This window comes from Elephas maximus, chromosome 2 (genome assembly GCF_024166365.1).
Source record: "Elephas maximus indicus isolate mEleMax1 chromosome 2, mEleMax1 primary haplotype, whole genome shotgun sequence".
NCBI lineage: Eukaryota > Metazoa > Chordata > Mammalia > Proboscidea > Elephantidae > Elephas > Elephas maximus.
Window position 1 is genome coordinate 201383556 of NC_064820.1, and position 15710 is coordinate 201399265.

Sequence of the window (15710 nt, forward strand, 5' to 3'; positions counted from 1 at the left end):
GTTGTTTACAATAAGCATACATTTTATATTAAAAAATAGCTTTAAGTATAAATACAACAGAAAATAGAAAAAAAGAAACCGTAATATCCTGTTATAGCACCTACTGATGTTGCTTTGCAACAGCATTTTTTTTGCTTGGCTTTTTGTCTTCTTTCCCCTGATGATGAGTGCCCTGAGGACGGGACAGAGCCTTTCATTTCTGTGTCCCTAGCACTCAGCACAGGGGCTTTAGCACAACAGGCAATAGTAAACGTTTCCCAAGCATAGTCTCTCCAACCAAGGATAAATCCCTCTACAAAGGGGGCCCAGTTTTGGAGGAATGATGTGCACATTCAGAAATGCACCTTAAAGCCAAGATCCAAATAAACACAGTGGTCTGATTTTAAAGTCCTCATACATAAAACTTCGTTCAGAAGCAGTCTGGGAAATGCAAGCCAGCAGACAGATAAAGCGCAATTTCTCTGGCCCTGGAAGAAATTCTTCATCTGTATGAAGTCAGAGAGGCCCCGCAGGCCGGAAGCAGGGGGTGTTCCTCACAGGAAGAGCACAGGCTCTGAGTACAGGCCTCCCCTCTCTCCACCCACCCAAGACAGCAGCCACCCCACTCCGTCCCACTGGCCAAGATCTCCTGGCCTCAGCGAAGACCCAGTTACCCACGTCTGGGCAAGAAGGACAAGATGGTTCTCACTGCAAGAACATCCCATTTTCCCTCGGCAAAGGCTCTGTCCCTAACTCCCAAGGAGAAACACCAGAAAGTAGAGGGCATTGCTCAGAGGCCCAACCTGGCGGAGCCACGTCTGAATCCCCCGGGGCTGAAGGACAGGGGCAATCAGGCCCAGCTAAGACCCGTTTAAGGTTTTTACACTCAAATCCCTGCTCTGTCACTTCCAGGCTCTTTGACTTCTTGTTTTCAGTCTTTTTACCTATAAAATAGGCACAATATTAACCTACTGTATATAGTTGTCAAGGAATGAAAATAAGATAATGTCCACAACACTAGGGAGCTCCGTATCATTATTCTCATTTTACAGATTGGGAAAAGTGAGGCTCCAAGAGGTTATAGGACTTATTCAGGATCAAACAACTAATCACCAGCCAACCTAGGTCTGCTGACCCCAATGCCATGCTCTTTTTCCATCCCACACTGTGATTGGGGGTCCTGCTTGCTCATGGATGCCACAGGGAAGCAAACTGCCCACAGACCTCCCTTCCCAGTGCCTGAGTAACCGAAAAAGAAAAGTGGATTTAAAGCATCTCCTCCCATCAGTGCACTGGGTTTGGATTTACTGAATTCTGGATCTGATGCAGAACTTAGAACAAACCTACCCTCTGGGAAAGGAATGCCGATTAAGGCAGGACCTCTAACCCACTTGCTTCTCATTTCCCAGCAGTATCCTCTCACACAGTGCAGACTTTGAGAGGGAGAAGGAAAGACAGGGACTGGAGCTCCCTAGGCCAGGAAGAAGCCCGGAGGGCCAGTGGCATGGCGGGTCCAGCTCCCTCTCCCACATCTTGCCAACAACACCATATAGATGTCCCCATACATGTGCATTCACATATTCATACGCCAAAACCTGTGACTTGGGGCTGGATGCAGAACAACGAGGCCACATGGGACCTACCTCCTAGTGGGCAAAGGGGCCATAAACAAATAAGCATGGAATAACCAGGGAAATATACAAGTGTGATAAGACCATGAAGACAAAAAGTTAGGTAATGTTGTGCGGCGTGGGGGGCTTCCTGGAAGAGATGACATTGGAGCTAAGATCTGAATGAGAAAGAGGCAGCATTCAAAGATGGGAGGAAACATGTTTCAGGCAGAGGGAACAACACACCCAAAGGCCCTGAGGCCAGAATGAGACCAGGATGCTTAAGGAATGGAAAAAAGGCCAGTGTGATTAGAGTGTGGACACAGAAAGGTAGGCCAGTGGTGGGACACAAAGTTAGAGAGATGGGCAGGGGGCAGGGTACATACAGCTTCATAAGTCGTGGTGAGGAGCTGGAATTTTCTCCTCTGTGCCATGGGAAGCCCCTGGAGGGCTTTAGTCAGGGGCTGATGAGGTCTGATTCCCATCTCAATGGCTCTGGGCATGTTGTGAGAATTGCAGGGGCAAGAAGGGAAGGAGGAAGCCAGTGAGGAAGAGGTACAAGACCTCCCCCCGCTCCTCAGGAAATGCCCTTGTTCAGGTAAACTCTAGCTAAGCCTGTGCTTCTGTGAGTAAAGGTCCTCTCCAGATCATAAATTGCCCAACACATAATAGGTCCCAGGAGAGAGGTTCCAGGTAAGATGGAGTGAGCACACTTCCCCTTGTCTCTCCCACAGCTATGAATGCATGGACAGGATGCATGGAGCAGCTATCTGAGGACTCTATGAAGGAAACCGCAGCATGCAGACTGGGGAAGAAGACTAGAATCAGGGCTTCAAACTGGTTCATTCTGGTTCAAACACCTGCTGAGAATTTGCATTTCTACCCCAGATACACTGAATCAGAATCCACAGTTTAACAAGATCCCCAGGTGGTTCTAAAGTATAATAAATTTTGAGAACCACTGCTCTACTAGTGATTCTCAGAATTGGTCCCTAACCAGCAGTATTAGCATCGCCTGGGAAATTGTTAGAAATACAAATTCTCAGCAGGGGTTAGAACCAGAATGAACCAGTTTGAAGCCTGGACCAGAATTTGAAGTATCACCAAATCGGTGGTGAATTGTTCATTTTTTATTCTCCAGTATCCCTCGGCCTAGAAACAATGCAGTTCAAACCCCAGAAATAGGCATTGGGGTGCAGACGGAGCTCCAAAGAAGCCCTCTAGTTGTAGTTCAAGGAGAGGGAAAGGACCCCCTGATGTTCAAACAGTAGAGAAATCCCTCATTTTTCTTTTTTTCTCCATTCTTTTACACTCCATCCAGTAGCAGTCCACACGTCCCTAACACTCTGAGGAAGGGAAACCTTACTGTCCGATTGGAGGAGCAGTGGTCCCAGGAAGGCAGAGCAAACCTCCATTGCTTTTTCCTCTCTCAGTCCTCTCATAAGCATGGCTGTGGGAAGTGTGCAACACAGCAGGGTGAATGAAGCCTCAACTTACTGACTAAAGGACCTAAACAAGGAGTCTCAAGAAACTGAAAGTACCAGGGAGATCACAGAGACTAAGGAATTCAGGAAACTGATATCAAAAAGTTGTTTATAATTTCCTGTGCTCACCCCTGATCTGTGCATGCGTGGACCTGACCCTAAACAACATACCATAGACTTGGAGAACTAAGTTACAAGACAGGCCAATGGCCAGATCCCAGACTGGCCACTGAAAGGTGCACACAGAGAACTGCTGCAAATGGCACTGCAAAAACTTTGAAAGTGGACCTGACATTGAAACCACAATCCATAGATGACAGGTTAGAACTTGGAATGTCAATGCAACAGCGTCAATTACTTAATAAAACAAAAAATCAACCTTTTCCATAGGATTTAAACAAGACCATAGCATTTAAACAAATCTTGAGTCTTCTAAGCATAATATTAAAATGTCAGGAATAGTCCAAAATTTCTTGACATATAAAGAATCAGGAAAATCTCAATGCACATAGGAAAAGGTCATCGATGGATATCAACCTTAACACCGAGATGGTATATATGCTGGAATTGTCTAACAAAGATTTTAAAGCAACTATTACTGAAAACAAAGACTCAATAAAGTAAGGGCAAACACTCTAAAAACTAATGGAAAGAGTCTCAGCAAGAACAGAAGATATAAAAAAGAACCAAAAGGAAATTTTAGAACTGAAAAAATACAATAACCAAAATAAACAACTTAATGGATGGGCTCAATAGCAGAATGAAGATGACAGAGAAGAGACTCAGTGAGCTTGAAGATAGATCAACAGAAAGTATCCAATTTGAACAACAGAAAGGGAAAAACAAAAGTTAAAAAAAAAAAGCCTCAGGATGTATAAAAAAATACCAAAATATCTAATATTCATGCTGTTGGGGTCCCAGAAGGAAAGGTGAGTGCAGTGCTTAAAAAATATTTCAAGAAATAATGGCTGAAAACTTCTCAAATTCAGAAAGACATAAACCTACAGATTCAAGAAGCACAGCAAACCACAAACAGGGAAGTCCAAAGAAATCCACTCCCACACATATTATAATCAAATTGATGAAAACCATAGGACGCCCTACCTCCCGCCCAAAAAACAACAACAACAACTTGGAGGCATCCTGAGAAAAACAGTGCATTACTTATAGGAGAAAAAAATGACTCAAATGACTGCAGATTCCTCATCAAAACCACAGAGTCCAAAAGGAAGTGGTAAAACATTTTTAATCTCCTAAGAGAAAAGTACTGTCATCTCAGAATTCTATTTCCAGCAAAAATATCCTTCAAGAATGAAGAAGAAATAAAGACATTCCCAGTTAAAGAAAAACTAAGAGAATATGTTGCCAACAAACATACCCTAAAATAATTATTAAAGGAAGTCCTTCAGACAGAAAGGAAATTAAACTAGAAGCAAATTTTCAACATCAGGAATAAAGGAAAAGCAAAAGAAATGATAACTATCTGGCAAAATAGAATATTATGCATGGAAATCAAAGTTTATTAGTGGTTACCAGGGGTGGATAGGATTGGGAAGTGGGGAGGTATTGCTTAAGGAGTACTGAGTTTCTGTTAAAGCTGATGAAAAATTTTGCAAAGTGCTGATGCTTGTACAACATGGTGAACGTAATTAATGTCACTGAATTGTACATGCAAAAATGGTTGAATGGCAAAAGTTTTGTTATGTATATCTTGCCACAAAATTTAAAAAAACCGATAGAAGAAAAATTCTCAACAAAATATTGGCAAAACTAATTCCACGATGTATAAAAAGAATAATATACCACAACCAAGTAGAATTTATCCTGGGAATGCAGGCTGGTACAATATTCAAAAGTCAATGTAATCCACCATATTAACAGACCAAAGAAGAAGGAAAAAAAGTGATTATATCAATTAATGCAGAAAAAAGCATTTAGCAAAATTAAACATCAAATCATGAGTTAAAAAAATAAATAACTTTCAGCTAACTTCTATAGAAAGGAAATTCATCTACAAAAAGCCTAAAGTTAACATGATACTTGATTGTGAAGGACTAAATGCTTTCTCCCTAAGATGGGTAATAAGGCAAGTACATCTATTCTCAGTACTCCTAGTCAACATTATATGGAATCCTAGGCAGAGCAATAAGGCAAGAAAAAGAAATAAAAGGTATACAGATCAAAAAGGAAAAATATAACTGTTCCTATCACAGACAGCATGATTGTCTATGTAGAAAACCCCAAGAATTCCACAAAGAGAAACTTCTAGAGTTAATAAATGTGTTTAGTAAGGTCACAAGTACAAGATCAAAACACATGAATAATCATATTCCTATATTCCAGCAATGAATTCTTGGAAGTAAAAAAAAATTAAACCATTTATAAAGCTTAAATAAAAATGAAATATACTTTCTCCTCACTTACCAACACGGTTAGGTTCCAAAGACCAGATAGTTATGCAAAACTGGTGTTAAGCAAAAACATCAGATCACAAGATGGAGAATGACTACATCATTACATAACCGCCAAACCACTGAGAATCATGGTCCAGGCAAGTTGACACATAACCTTAATCATTAAAGCCAGCGTTACTCTTGCCTCGTACCTGGGTATTCCTTACTTCCAGACATACTTGTTAACGTGCAAAACAGTCAGATAGTAGATTTTTCACTACTGTTGTAAATGCAAAATGTCATGTAACAAGATAGTTGATAAGTGAGCAGAAGGCGTATTTAAGTACAAGGGCTCCTGCCCCTTGAGTCCCGTCACTCTCTATACCCCTCTACCTTCAGGGTCCCAAAAGCTAAACTTCTGCACAGCTCCTGCACAGCTCCTGGAATGCCCTGAACCTCTTCACCACTTGGCAAACTCCTACTCAATCTTCAGTGGCCAAATCCAATGCCCCCTTCTCTTTCCAGAGTCACAATTATAGTGTGGCTGTGGGAGAGTCTATGAAAGGCCAGGAGAACCACCCACATGGCCCCATCAGTGCCCCCGTCCCCATGCACAAGGAACCCAGACATGCCCACCACACTATCGTGTTTAAAAATGCCCATCTGCCAGACTTAATGGTCTAACTGAGACTGGAGAAACCCCAGAAGACATGATCCCCCGACTCTGTTAACCCAGAACTAAAAACCATTCCCAAAGCCAGCTCTTCAGACAAAGATTAGACTGGACTATAAGGCATGAAATCATGCTCATGAAGAGTGTGCTTCTTAGTTCAAGTAGATTAAAAAAAAAAACAAAAAAAACATGAGACTAACTGGGCAGTGCCTGTGATGAGAAGGCAGAAAGGGATAGGAGCTGGTTGAATGGACACAGGAAATATGGAATGGAAAGGAGCAATGTGCAGTCACATTACAGGGATAGCAACTAGGGTCACATAACAATGTGTGTATAAATTTTTGTATGAAAAACTAACTTGACCTGTAAACTTTCACCTAAGCACAACTAAAAAAAAAAAAAAAGCCCATATGCTCTCTTCCAACTCTGCTGCGTGATAGTCACCCTACAGATACCACAGTCACCACAGGGCACCAGGAGATGGTGCTGAGCATTACTGAGCTTTGATTTTAATGGCAAAAAAACTGGAAATGAACCAAGTACCCAGCCACAGGGGACCTGTTAAATATTCTATGAGCAGTCCATGTGATGCAATGCTATGTAGGGGTTTGTAAAATGGGTTCAATCTCTATACATCAGCATGGATAAGTCTCTGGGATACGTGTTTGCATGAAAAATGCAAATTATAGCATGGCCTGACTCATGGAGACCCCATGTGTATCAGAGTAGAACTGTGCTCTGCAGGGTTTTCAGGGCTATGACCTTTCAGAAGCAGATCACCAGGCCTTTCTTCCAAGATACATCTAAGTGAGTTCAAACTACCAAACTTTCAGTTAGTAGTCAAGCCCCTTAACCATCTACACCACTCGGGGACTCCTAATTACACAGTATGTGTTTTATACATATATATGCAATATTTTTTTAAAAGAAAAGGGAGGAATATATAATAAATTTTCCCTAAGTGCATATTCAGGTGGTACAAACAGTTTGCACTTGACTGCTGTCATGGATTGAATTGTGTCCCCCCAAAATGTGTGTCAACTTGGTTAGCCCATGATTCCCAGTATTGTGTGGCTGTCCTCCGTTTTGTGATTTTCCCACGTGCAATAATCATAATCTCTGCCTGTGGTTAAAGATTAGGGTGGGATGTGACAACCTTGCTCAGGTCACATCCCTGGTCCAATGTAAAGGGAGTTTCCCCGGGTGTGACCTGAACCATCTTTTATCTCACAAGAGATAAAAGGAAAGGGAAGCAAGCAGAGAGTTGGGACCTCATACCACCAAGAAAGCAGTGCCGGGAACAGAGCGTGTCCTTTGGGCCCAGAGTTCTTGCACAGAGAAGCTTCTAGTCCAGGGGAAGATTGATGAGAAGGCTGACAGAGAAAGAACACCTTCCCCTGGAGCTGACGCCCTGAATTTGGACTTCTAGCCTACTTTACTGTGAGGAAATAAATTTCTCTTTGTTAAAGCCATCTACTTGTGGTATTTCTGTTATAGCAGCACTAGATGACTAAGACAACTACTAATCTAAAGAGTCCCTGGGTGGCACAAACAATTAAGCACTTGACTACCAGCTGAAAGGTTGATGGTTTAAACCTACCCAGAGGTGCCTCGGACGAAAGGCCTGGTGATCTCCTTCTATTAAAACTACAGCCAAGAAAACCCTATGAAGCAGTTCTACTCTGTAACAAATGAGGTCACCATGAGTCAGAATCTACTTGACAGCAATGAGTAAATACATGTCAGTACATGTAAACACACGGAAAAAGTTCTCTGTGTTTAGAAAAAAAATTTTTTTTTTAACCCCCTATTCCCTCGGGTCATTATGAGTCAGAATTGACTCAACAGCAGTGGGTTTTGGATTCCCTTGGGACAGCCTGGGACAGGGCCGTCCAGGCCCTTCTCCCAATCTGCGTGGGGGCAGCTTTTACAAGAGAACAGATTCAAATGGCTTGGATGATTCAAATACAATGAAATATTATGACAGTACATGAACTAATTGAAATTAGAATTGTTTTAAAAAAAGAAAAGAACCTGCCCTGAAACCTCCAAGGCCAACCCTGGTGGCCAGGGCTTACAAGACAATGCCTGAAGAGGGATCCCCTTTTGTGGTCTCCTAGGAGCAATTAGGCCCAGCATTCCCAATCTTCACCTCTACCTGAGATCAGAGACATGCACGTGCAGGACAAATGTGGCTGAGGAGGACTTGTCACTGCCTGCCCAAGCCCAGACCACCAGGGGACAATTGGATTTGTCTGAGAGATAGCTTGGCCTGGGGGCTCAGAGCACACACATGCACATACCAGGCTGCACCAACTAGAACACAGTGAGGAGCCAGAGCAAATATAGCCTGTGTGACCTCGTTAGCCATTCTCCACATGGCTCGCAACAGAATCTTGGATATGTGACTCAGCCTGTCACCCACCTGCCTAAAGCCCTCCAGCAGCTTCCCTCTGTGTGGCCTGATCCCGGCCACCTCTGGCTTCTCCTTCGCTCTGCGTGCCAGCCACAAAGACCTTCTTCCTGTCCTTGGCACACTTCATCTTGGCTCCCACCCCAGGGCCTTTGCACCTGCTGTTCCTACCACCTGCAACAAACTTTGTCCAGAAGTTCAGGTCTTAACTCAAATGTCTCCTCCTCAGAAGGATCTTCACAAAAAGTGCCCCTTCCCCGCCATGCTCTACTCTGCTATCCTGTACTTTTTTTTATATAACACCATTTCCCAGTAATAAATGTGTGAGCTCTTTATTGGGTCACTGCCTACCCTCTGACCACAAGATCCTTGCTGAATCTGGAGCCCCCAGACCAGTGCCTGACATATTACAGGCGCTTGGTAAATGTGGGAAAGCATCTTCTCCTTCCAGAGCCTCCGTTTTCCCTTCTGCAGAATGAAGTCAGGCTTCCTTCTCAAGGTCACTGTGCACATGATGTGGGAAGTTCACTGTCGAACATAAAATCGGCACATCTGAGAGCAACTGTAAAAGAAGTGTTGACGTGGAGAAATGTGGCACTCTGCTTTCTCTACAATCCATGAAACATTCGGGCTGCTGGCTTGGAGGCAGGGAAGACGAGCACTGGGAGTTGTCTGACATAGGCTGTCTGAGCAGCAGGGGACTCTGAAGGGATGTCGGGAGACCCTGGGACCATCTGACAAATGACTGCCTCAGGGATCCTGCAGAACTTGGAGGCGCCCAGAGAGAGCACTCGAAATGCCAGCTGCAAAGGTTGAGTGCACCAGCTGGAAGGAACGCTGTGGAGCCCCATGGTAGACAGGGACATCGGGCTGCCGTCGCTGCTCCTGGAGCCACGGGACAGGTGGGTGAGGGACTGCAAGAATGTGCCTGTGATGTGATAACCACCCCTGCAGCCCCCACACAGCACAGAGCCTGATTTTTTCCCCAAGGCAAACACTTAGGGAAGAATCCTTTTTAACTACAGTCACAGAATAATTTCTCCCCAAATGATGTGCATGTGGATGGACAGGGCCTCCCAGAGAGTGTCTTCCTCCTCCAGGTGGTGGGCCCACATGTTCCAGCATGCTTGCCAGCTTCCTGAGGGGCTCCAGGCCATGGGCAGTGGTGGGCGGGAGGGCAGGGTCCACAGACCTTAGGCAAGTCCAGAACCTGGCATTCACTGAAGCCCGCAGGAGCACCATTCCTGGTCTTTCAGTTCCTCTAATGCTCATTCATCCATGCATCCTTCTAGAGGAGGGCAGGCCAGGCACAGGCGAGGCCCAAGGGCCTAGGAGAAGGCACGAAGAGGGCTAGGGTGGGGTGGGCAGGCAAGGTCCTGCATCCTCTCTGGTCCTCTACCCCAGTGCAGCCACCTCAGCTTCCACTGTGGGTTGGAATTCTGCAGCTACATCAGCCATAGGAGTGAGAAGGAGACGGCCCAGCTCAGCAGAGAGGCATGAATACAGTTCATCTGAGGGCTAGGTACTCTGCTAAAGGCCACTAGGAGCCTCCACGTGCCCCAAGGGCTGTGCAGGTTATCACAGGGAAACTCCGGCCAGGCCACAGCAGACCAGCACACTGTCTTTGCCGCCAGTGGCCAGAGACCTAGGGTCAGTTGGGAATGGGGCTAGGAGAAAGACCACCTCTCTTCAGGGCCCAGGTCACCCCTGCTGCCAGCAGAGCACAGCTCAGGGACATTCCCAAACCTGTCACCAATCAGACGTCTACAGATACCTGCTCCCTGGCCACAGGGACCCAGGCCCTACCTTTGGCCCTCACCACAGCGTTGTCCATATCTTGCTAGCTGGCCTCTCAAACCTGAAGTCTAAGGCCTCAAGATGCTGCAGGGACGTGGGGGCAGGGTTTCTACTATCAAATGGCTCTGGCCTTGCCACTTTCCAGCTGAGTCACCTCTCTGGGCCTCAGTTTCTCCTCTGTAAAACGGGTGCAGAGAGGGATACATGATGATGAAATGTCACAGTGGTTGCTGCAAGGCAGGACACGACCCTGGTCAGCATGCAGTGCGTGCTCCTTCCTTCCTTCTCTCCCGTCTCGCCCTGTCTGGCTCCTTCCCGGACTCCAGGTCAGCTTCCCCAGCGTGCTTTCCTCTGGACTGTGACCTGTGCATGTCAAGTGGTGAGTTTGCCCATTTGGCCGCCCACATGCTCTGCCCAGGCAGCTGCCTCAGCTGGCACCTTCCTGCCCTTTCAGGTCTAGGCAAGGTGTCCCCTCCTCAGACCAGCCACCCCGGACATGCTGGCTAAGGGTGCCTGTGCTGGCCCAGGCACGTCATGTCACTTGCTTTCGCTCTCTCTACAGCCCACCACTCGGAAATGACCTGATCTGTGATTCGTGGTCTGTGACCCATCTGCCCCCCCCCCCCCCAGGCTGAAGGTCCCCACCAGCAGGTGCCTGGGTCTCCCTGTTCCCCGTGGCCAGCACAGGGTACGGAACAAAACTGTGGGAACAGGATACAAGAACCATTCTGTCTCTGGCTCACCTCCCCCAGGTTGGGGTGGAGCAAGGGCACCTGCAAGCCCTCCCAAAAGCCCTGACACAGCTTGCCTGCAGGCTCCCCTGGTCATTAAAAACCTTGGGACTCCTAGCCCCAAGGCAAGGGAGAAGTCCATAAAGTTACTCCATCGGCCACTGGGATGAGGGTTGCTATGGAGAGTGCCTCACTACTCAAAGTTTGCTCCCTAGGCAGCATCATCCTCGGGAACTTGTTAACCAAACCAGGTGCTGTCGAGTCAATCCCAACACATGTCAGAGTAGAGCCATCCTAGGCAGGATTTTCAACGGATGATGTTTTGAAACTAGGTCACCAGGCCTTTCTTCTGAGGCATCTCTGGGTGGACTGGAACCTCCAACCTTTTTGTTAGCTGCCAAGCACATTAACCTTTTGCACCACTGAGAAACTCAGGAGCTTGTTAGAGATAAAGTATCCCAGGCCCCAACCAGGCCTGGTGAACCAAAACCAAAAACCCATTGCTGGCGAGTTGATTCCCACTTATAGCAACTCTGTAGGACAGAGTAGAAATGCCCCTCATAGGGCTTCCAAGGAGCAGCTGGTGGATTCAAACTGCCAACCTTTGGATTAGCAGCCGAGCTCTTAACCACTATACCACCGACCTGCATTTCACCAAGGCTCCCAGTGAATTGATGCCTGTGAGAGCCTGGGAAGCCTGCCCTAGACCTTGGCAGGGCTCCTTGACACCCCCGGCACAGGGCCCTTCTACTCACGGGAGCCATCTTGGTTGCTCTGATTCTGCTTGCTGCAGACTCTCACTCTCTCCTCACTTCCCCCAGCTGTAAATTGAGAGGAATAATCTCTGCCCCCCAAAAGTGTTGGAAGGATCCAGGGGAGAGTGGCTAGGGAAGCCCTGGAGAAGCAGAGCCACCAGGGCCTCTGTCAACACAGTGATAGTTACAGTGACAGAACAACCACCCCACATCACGGCCACACTCTGAGGTCAGAGGGCCTTGTCCAGCACAGCAGGACATGGCAGGCTGCCCACCCCAGCCACACAGGCGCCCCTGACCGGAGCTCTCCACCTTCCCCGCTGCTGCAACCCCCCTGTATGCTCACTGTTCTCACCCTTTACCCCTTCTTCTGGGAGTCAGAGCCAAAGACCCCTTCAGTCAGGACAGAACTTTGTCACCCACCATCTCAACAACAGGAAACAAGTTTTCCAAACCACTCTTCAAGCAGACTCTCTAAGTGGAAGATACGGATGCACAGCAGATGTGTGCTCCAGTGCAGGTCCGCCCACCCTGAGGAGTGGGAAAGCAGCCTCTCCACCTGCCTAGTCCAAGGCACTGGCCCCTGGCTTAACACACCCCCAGAAGGGCCTTATCTAGACTCAGATTAAGGAAATTGATGCTGAGTGCCTCCAGACTGGCCTCTCTGACCCTTGGGAAAGGCACCAGAAGGCTCAGACCCTCTGAGGGAGTTGCCAGGGCCAGACAGCTAGGGGGTGGGGAGGCACTCAAAGAATAACAACTACAAAAACACAATAGATTCTTCACAGCTGTTTGAATAGACGTAGAGGCAAAAACAGTTACACAAAGGAACATGAATGTTATGCACCTTATCCTTGCAGAAGGGATGGCAGAAGTGGGGAGGGGAGAGAAGGGGCACCTGGACCCCCGTCTCATTAAGGGTGGACCCCAGACACACTGCCTGCGCCTGGTGGAAGGAGAAGCAAAGGTGCAAACGTGTTATTTAAAGGTCCACAAGTGTGCTGGGCTGAAAAGTGCCCCCAAAGATATGTCCCCCTACCGATACCCAGAACCTGTGAACGGGATCTTCTATAGCAAAAAAAAAAAACTTTGCAGATGTGATTAAGCTAAAGATTTTGAGATGAAGAGATTATCCCGGATTACCTGGTGTGGGCCCCATGAGGGGGATTAAATTAAACAGACATACAGAGGAGGAGCTTATGTGAAGGCAGAGCAGACAGAGATTTGAAATGCTAGCCTAGAAGATTAGAGTGATGAGGCCACAAGCCAAAGAACTCCGGCAGCTACCAGAAGCTGGGAGAGGCAAGGAACAATTCTGCCCTAGAGCCTCTGGAGGGAGCGCAGCCTGCCAACACCTTCATTTCAACCCAGTGAAACTGATTCCGACTGCTGGCCTCCAGAACTGTGAGGGAATAAATGTGTGTTGTTTTAAGCCACCCAGTTTATGGAATTTGTTACAGCAGCACAGGAAACCAATATAATGGGTAACGACAACATGGACTAGAAGCAGTGATCGACTATTCTAGAAGAACGGAGCAGAGGAGAGGTAACCGGGGTGTAACTGAGCAAAATTCTCTTCTTCCATGGCAGGAAGTCAATAGATAAGGTCCAGAAAGTTGATCCATGGAGAAAGAGCAATAGAATAGTATTTAAAGGCTTGGTTGTAACAATCAAAACAAATGGCCTAAAAGCCCCCAAGGGCTCCCTTCTGGGGAATGGTCTGCAAAGAACACACACACACACACACACACAGCCAGAGAGGTGAGGGACATCCAGTTCTAAGACCAGGGGTAGGAGGTCCTGACCAGAGCCTGACCAGGGGCTGCTGTACACCCCAGCAAGAAGCATCCCCTCACCCATAGTCAGGACCCAAAGCTTTGAATTCTGCATCCACATGGAGGCTTCAGATGCAATGCGGTCTCAGAGCAGGCAGGGCTGGGCCTGAGCCAGGGCCAAGGATGGTACTTCCTGGGCTCCCAGCCCCTTTCTGCCTGCCTCCCCTGCCAGGCCGGTCCATGTCCTTGTCTGCTCAGCTCAACTTGAGGGAAGCACCTCACACCAGCCATCTGGGGCTTGGCGGGTCTCAGCATCCTGGCTGCCACGTCTCACTCGGAGCTGGGAGCTGGGTGGCTGCCAACACTGAGCTAACTGAGCACAGGAGCTGGGAGGGAGTACGGGAAGCTGGGCAGAGATACGGCTCCTCCCCCAGTCGTGGCCGGAACAGACACTGTTTTTCCCTCTCTTTTTGAAACAAGGGTAGTAAATCCACTGTGCTTTACTCAAAGCCCAGGAACCAAACCCTCCCTCAGCTCCAAGCCCCCCTGCTCACTAACCATGCTGGCTTGCCCCTCTGCAGCCCCTGAGCCACGTCCCTTCCCTCATGGCAGTATTTACTGCCACGTCCTCACAGGAATATACCCCCATTTTACAGATGCAGGAAACAGGCCTGCAGAAGTCAAGGTGGCTGCCCAGGATTACACAGTCCATAGAGGTGACCCTGGCCAGAACCTCAATATCCGGCCTCTGGGATATGCCCTCTTCTGCCCAGCCTTAGGGCTTCCACGGACCCAGGCAAGTCTCCTATCTCAGCCCAGGGAGGAGAGGCCAGCCCACACCATCCATGACATCAGGGCCCTGTCCTGTCCCCACCAAGAGCCACTGGATGCACAGGGAATCTCTTTGGCATGCCCCTGCATTCTGCTCCCTGTGTCCTGTCCCGGCGTGCCTATTCACAGTCAGTGGCACTCCCTCCTCCCAGTTATTCAAGTCAGAGGTCATCCTAGATTCCTCTTCTTTCCTACTACGTCCCGGAGTCCCCAGTCTCCTCTCACCCCACCCTTGCCTCCTCCTGCCCCTCCTCCTGCCCCTGCCTCAGTACAGGCCTCATATCTCTCTTCTTCCTCCCTGGTCTAGGCCCTCCGCATCTAGCACAGCCTCTACCCTACCCCATTCAGACTATCCTAAGACAGGTGTTGCAAGGTACCGAGGACCAGACTCAATTCCTGCCTTCTGGAGTGCACTGAGGTCAGATTAATGTGGGAGGGTGGTGTCAGAATGCTGGGGCCAACTTCTCTCCTATATTTATGAGTGGTGGTGGTGGTGGGGTGCCCCCGGGTCAGGAATCACTAGCTCGGGTCAGTAGATGCACACAAGGGTGGGAAGGAAGCCGGGTCCTTGTCCAACTTGCCAGCAGGCACAGGAGCTGAAGCCTGGGCAGGAACCCTCCCAGTCAGCCAGCCAGTCGCTTATACCCGCTGGGGAATAAGAGCTCACATCTGACTGAGCAGCGTATGTCCTGTAAAAGAAAGACCACACTTAGAACAGCCTATTACAGTGAAGAAGAACTGAACTAAGCATAATATATATTCTCAGAGAGATAAAGAACAACATTGGAAACATGGAGCAGGAAGGAGCAGCTACAAAGAACAAACAAATGAAAAGCTAGTTAGGATAAATGTAATTAAAAAAAGGAGTCAGTTACTAAACTGTGACTAGCTGAAGTGGCTGAACCAAACGACAAACTCAGAAGCTAAGAAATTTGGTCAGAGTTCTCTCTCTAGATGCTACAGGAAGGGATCAAGAGTGATACAGTATAAGAGAAAAGTTAAACGATGTGGATGAATCTCAGAAGTAGAAAGGGGGGCAAATAGAGAAGAAATATTTGAAGACATAATAGCCAAGAAGTTCACAAAATTAGATGAAATATTTCACCTTGAATGGATTCATAGAGAGCTGATCAATACATACATCTAAGAAAAGCCCCACACCTAGACACATTACAATGAAACCTTAGAACATCAAAGACAAAGAGAAAGTTATAAAAGCTCCCAGAGAGAAAGAGCAGATTGCTAGAAAGGGGAAAGGATCAAAGAAAC

The 15710-nt window shown here is 47.4% G+C and overlaps 1 protein-coding gene across 2 annotated transcripts in view; it reads right to left on the bottom strand.

Moving 5' to 3' along the window:
- ADAMTS2 (ADAM metallopeptidase with thrombospondin type 1 motif 2) overlaps positions 1 to 15710 on the bottom strand; it is a 312393-nt gene that overhangs the window by 257971 nt on the left and 38712 nt on the right. The window lies entirely within an intron of this gene.